This window comes from Lathyrus oleraceus, chromosome 2 (genome assembly GCF_024323335.1).
Source record: "Lathyrus oleraceus cultivar Zhongwan6 chromosome 2, CAAS_Psat_ZW6_1.0, whole genome shotgun sequence".
Taxonomy (NCBI): Eukaryota; Viridiplantae; Streptophyta; class Magnoliopsida; order Fabales; family Fabaceae; genus Lathyrus; species Lathyrus oleraceus.
In genome coordinates this window covers 371,071,994-371,078,156 of record NC_066580.1, presented here as the reverse complement: position 1 = coordinate 371,078,156, position 6,163 = coordinate 371,071,994, and the positions used below count along the sequence as shown (strand labels likewise).

The 6,163-nt window shown below is 39.9% G+C and overlaps 1 pseudogene; it reads right to left on the bottom strand.

Moving 5' to 3' along the window:
- Nucleotides 1–263: 263 nt before the first annotated feature.
- The window catches only part of LOC127123311 (8-amino-7-oxononanoate synthase-like), a 31,187-nt pseudogene continuing 25,287 nt past the window's right edge, over nucleotides 264–6,163 (bottom strand).

Here is a 6,163-nt window from a genome sequence, read left to right as displayed (position 1 = left end):
CTCAAATTTGTATTATTATTGTTAGAGAAATATAACGTTGGTGTTGAAACTTGTGACACATGAATTAAGTTCTTCATTTCCATGTACATATGCATATCTATTTCCTGAGTTTTCTTGTTTGCTGTAATGTGGGAACAAATGGTTGGCAGAAGTGATTATGCCAATTGCGCCCAACACTTTCTTTGATATGCTCTAGGTTCAATTTCTGTTTATTTTCCAGTTGGGATGTTCTAGCAGCCACATCAATGACTGGATTGAAGTAATTATAGCAGCCACATCATAAATTGGACTCCACCTTTTTTTTGTAAAATATCCCAGCATATACTTCCATGAAACATCCGAGAAACAAAGCGCACAGTAGGTGGTTTGATCACATTCACGTGGAAGCCAGCTTGTAGTAAATGCCGGCTTGCTTGCAGTGCTTTGTCTTCACTGCCAACTATTAGGGAAATAATGTGACTTGTACCAGGGATTCCCAATGTGACTTGTACCAGGGATTCCCGTAAGCAAATGAAAATCTTTCATGGCAGTCGGCGGCTTTACCTAGGGCACCAATGCATATGTCCACATCATTCTCACAGTTGAACTCCTCATCAATACCACCGCCATGTGCCACAAACAAACGTTCCGTGAGCATCATCGATGACTAGTAAAAAGCCATACTTCTTGCGAAGTTTTGCAAATTCAACCATTGGTGCAAAGTCTCCATCCATGCTAAACAAGCTGTCAGTTACCACAATTTTCCTCTTCATATCACAATGGGATAGGAGCATATTGAGGTGGTACATATCACAATGTCTATATATGTATACTCTTACACCTTTTTGCCGACCCGCAAGACGAATACCATCAATTATTGATGCATGGTTTAATGCATCAGAAAATATGACAATCTTTTCATCTTCTGAAAGTATGCTATTCCCAGCTAAGAGAGAACCAATACTTCTTATTGCTGTCATCAAGGCCATATTGGAATGGGGATGGTTTATGGTTTGGAAATGTAGCTGCCTTGAACGGTCTCATATGAACATGATTTGAATGGGAATGAATTGATGAATTTAAACATGAATCTTGAAGCTAGATAATGACCAATGTCTATCAGTAAACAAAATGGATTTGGGAATGAATGTATGCAAATGAATTTTAGGCCAAGTGCCAAATAAAAATAAAAAATTCAGGGTCAAAATCGGGGTATGACAATAGGAAATACCTATAAAGACCTTGGTTAGGTATAACTCTTAAATGCTTGCTCACAGCTTAAAATACTTTTCACACCTCACACTTTTCAAAACATCTTTTAGAAAATCACCACTTGGTATACATTCGCACCAGAATCATCGCCGAGTTATATTTTTCTAAACATCTTTCAAAATCAAACGAGATAAACACTTTGTATACATTCGTACAAGAATCATTACAAAGTTAAACTCTCCTTTCAAAATATTTTCTAAACACACCACATTTCTCAAACACCTTCTCAAACAAGGAAAACATAAGTGAGTTAAGCAATTAAGAGCCCATGGATAACCATGGATACAAAGGGTGCTAACACCCTCCCTTTGTATAATGTACCTCCCGAACTCAAAATCTAATCAAGGTCTTTCCTGTTCTTTTCTGTAACACCCCAAATAAAGTAAAAGAATTATTTGATTAAGTTGATAATATTATTTTATTAATTTAATTAAATAAATTGGATTATTGGATTTATTATTATTATTATTATTATTATTTTGGAAAATATATAAGTGGGAAATAAGAGAAATAGTCTCATTTTGGAACAGAGAGTTTTACGTGAAAGAGCATAAGCATCGTGAAAGTGGAAAAAGGGGAAAACGCTGAAGAGAAAGAGAACGAAAAGGAAAAGGCCAAAGATTGCTCAGAGCTTCCTTCAATCCAAAGAGGTAAGGGGTCTGAACCTTATTAAACAATAATATGCGAACATTTTCATGATTTATGTAGGATTGTTGATGGACTTTGGGGATTTAGGGAGATTGGGAAAGTTGGGGTTTATCGTCGTTTAAGGTTATGATGAATAAGTTGAATTAAGCTGAAATTGAATCCGTAGTTGAGAGTATTGTGAAATTCTGAGCGTATAGCTTTTACGGATTTAGAATCGGAGGTCCGGAAGTCCTCCAACGGCGGAACAATGCGGAAACTCTGCATTCTGCCTTGTGTTAGCGCAGGAACTGCTGTTTCGTCTGCGTTAACCGGTTAACCCATGGTGTTAACCGGTTAACACTGTTACAATTTGTGAATATGTGAGTTTTGCTTGCGTTAACCGGTTAACCTATAGCGTTAACCGGTTAACACTGTTGCGTTTTGCCTGGGGAGGTATTGTTGTCCTGCGTTAACCGGTTAACGCATGGTGTTAACCGGTTAACACTGTTCCAGTATTGAAAAATGATTAAATTTTATGTTGAAATTGTGATTTGGCCTATTGTGGTTGATTGTGATGAATCCATGTGTTAAGATGCAATGTTGTTGTTGTTTTGTTGAGTTGTATGTCATGCTATTAATGATAAAAATAACATGATCATGTGATGTTGTTGTTGCGATGTTGATTATGATGCATGTTTGGTGTGCATGCATTCATGAAAGGCCGATGCCTAGTGATGAACGGACATGAGTTCCAATGATGTTGTTGACTCCGGGCTTGTTGAGAGGCTTGGTTCCTTATGGGGGACCCGGATTCTATGGTGATGAATCTGGGAGTGGTGATCCTGTAGTGGTCACAAAATGGGTATACCGAGTCGTGTTGAGTCATGCATGGGTGTGTGCATTGCATTTGATATGTTGTTTTGTTGATGTTCATAAGTATGTTGATTATGATGATTATGATGAGCTGCGTTGGCATGTGTGAAATATATTATGTCTATATTTCTGTCGTTATATTATCATTTAATAATGTAATTCTCACCCCTTCTGCATGTGTTTATGTTCATCTATGATGAGCAATGTGCAGATACAGCGGAGTAGCTATTGTTGAGGTTTGAAGAATAAGTGTAGAGTTATTCTACAGAGTCGAGTCAGATGCTCTGGTCGTGTGACACCGGGGTTATGGGATTCGATAGATAATTACATTTTATTTACGTTGTTTATGAGGATTAAAATGTTGAGATATTTTGTTGAGATGATGTTGATACATTTTTATGAATTATTATATGATGGAAAATAATAATTATGTTGTTGTCCGCTGCGAAGTTTTAAATAAAATAAATAATACGTTTTATGTTGTGATGCGAGAAATAACATGTTGTATGAAATGTAAACTCTTCTACATGTTGTACTCTGATAATATATATAAATATGTCGTTTGGGTAGAAGGGTGTTACATTAGTGGTATCAGAGCATGGTCAGTCCAGTCGAGTCATAATGTGATGTTTTCCCTGTTGGTCGATTAGTGTAAATGACACTGTCGATATTTAACGGTTGTGGTTGTGTTGTGCAGAGTATGGCTGGGGAAAATGACCGTGCGATTGCTGAGGCTTTGGCTGCTATGGCGCAGGCTATGCAGGCGCAGCAGAATCCGCCGGTCGACGAGTTTAAGAATTTGGGAAGGTTTCTGAAGAATAACCCTCCTACATTCAAAGGGCGCTATGATCCGGATGGTGCTCAGATTTGGCTGAAGGAGATTGAGAAGATTTTCCGGGTGATGACGTGTACTGAAGCACAGAAGGTGCAGTTTGGTACGCATATGTTATCTGAAGAGGCTGAAAACTGGTGGGATAACACTCGCCAGAGAATTGGAGTACCAGGTGCTGAGATGACTTGGGAAAGGTTCAAGACGGCCTTTCTGGAGAAATATTTTCCTGCTGATGTGCGCTGTAAGAAGGAGATGGAATTTCTAGAACTGAAGCAGGGTAACATGTCTGTTGCTGACTACGCTTCGAAGTTTGAAGAGCTGGTGCAGTATTGTCCTCACTATAATAATGCTGATGCTGAGGGATCCAAGTGTGTCAAGTTTGAGAACGGGTTGCGTCCCGAGATCAAACAAGGCATTGGTTACCAGGAGATTCGTAGGTTTCCTACACTGGTTAATAAGTGCAGGATATTTGAGGAAGATAGCAAGGCTAGGACTGCTCATTACAAAAGTCTTAGTGAGAAGAAGAATAAGGATCGTGGTGGTCCTTATGCATATCCGAATGGTAAAGGTAAGCAGAAAGTGGTAGATGAGAAGAAGCCAAGTGGGGGAGGATCTTCCATAACTGGTAAATGTTTCAAGTGTGGTGAGCCAGGCCACCGTGCTGATAGCTGTACCAAGAAAGTGCTGAGATGTTTCCGATGCGGTCAGACTGGTCATAGAGTTACGGAATGTAAGGATGCTGGTCCGACATGTTTTAATTGTGGCGAGAAAGGCCATATCAGTTCGCAGTGCTCGAAACCGAAGAAGGCGGCTACTGCAGCTCATACTACTGGTAGAGTGTTTGCTCTGAGCGGGGCTGAAACTCCTAAAGAAGATAATCTGATTAAAGGTACTTGCTTGATTAATAATGTTGAATTGCTTGCTATTGTTGACACTGGTGCTACTCATTCGTTTATTTCGTATGAGTGTGCGACCAGGATTGGTGTGAGTATGTCGTCCCTAGGCGGAAGTATGGTGATAGATACTCCTGCTAATGGTTCTGTGAAGACTTCTGTTGTCTGTCGAGGTTGTCATTTGACGATCTTTGAGAGAGAGTTCGTAGTTGATTTGGTGTGCTTACCCTTGCACCAAATCGATATTATTCTGGGAATGAATTGGCTAGAATTCTATGGCGTGTTTATCAACTGCTATAGGAAGACGGTACGGTTTTCTGAAGTTGGTGAGAATGATGAGGCAAGATTTCTATCTGCTAGGCAGGTGGGGGATTTTGTGAGAGATGAAGCTCAGATATTCGCTTTATTTGCGTCTCTGCAAGCGGATAAGAAAGTGGTGAGTGTAGAATTGCCTGTTGTCTGTGAATTTCAGGATGTGTTTCCGGAGGATGTAAGTGATTTACCTCCAGAACGTGAAGTCGAATTTGCCATTGACTTAGTACCAGGTACGAGTCCAGTGTCGATGTCTCCTTATAGAATGTCGGCAACTGAATTAGTTGAATTGAAGAAGCAACTTGAAGAATTGCTTGAGAAGAAGTTTGTGCGTCCAAGTGTTTCTCCTTGGGGTGCACCAGTATTGTTAGTGAAGAAGAAAGAAGGTACGATGAGGTTGTGTGTCGATTATCGGCAGTTGAATAAGGTGACTATCAAGAATCGGTATCCATTGCCGAGGATTGATGATTTGATGGACCAGTTGATTGGAGCTCATGTTTTCAGTAAGATTGATTTGCGGTCGGGTTATCATCAGATCCGAGTGAAGTCAGATGATATTGCGAAGACTGCTTTCCGTACGAGGTATGGTCATTATGAATACACTGTGATGCCGTTCGGTGTGTCTAATGCTCCAGGTGTGTTTATGGAATATATGAATCGTATATTTCATCCGTACCTTGATAATTTTGTTGTGGTGTTCATAGATGACATATTGATATATTCTAAGACGGGAGAAGAGCATGCAGGACATCTGAGAATTGTTTTGCAGGTGTTAAGGGAAAAGAAATTATATGCAAATTTATCTAAATGTGAGTTCTGGTTGAAGGAAGTGAGTTTCCTTGGCCATGTGATTTCGAGTGGTGGGATTTCTGTTGATCCTTCTAAAGTGGATGCTGTATTACAGTGGGAGACTCCGAAGTCTGCTACTGAGATACGCAGTTTTCTGGGGTTAGCTGGTTATTATCGCAGATTTATTGAGGGCTTCTCTAAGTTGGCATTGCCGTTGACGCAGTTGACTAAGAAGGGTCAAGTGTATGTGTGGGATGCAGCTTGTGAAGCCAGTTTTGTTGAGTTGAAGAGACGGTTGACCAGTGCTCCAGTGTTGATCTTGCCTAATCCTGGTGAGTCCTTCGTTGTTTATTGTGATGCTTCTTTGATGGGTCTTGGAGGTGTTTTGATGCAGAATGGTAAAGTTGTAGCTTATGCTTCTAGACAGTTGAGAGTTCATGAGAGGAATTATCCTACGCATGATCTAGAACTTGCAGCTGTTGTATTTGTGTTGAAGATGTGGAGGCATTATCTGTACGGTTCCAGATTCGAAGTGTTCAGTGATCACAAGAGTCTGAAGTATCTGTTTGATCAGAAAGAGTTAAAT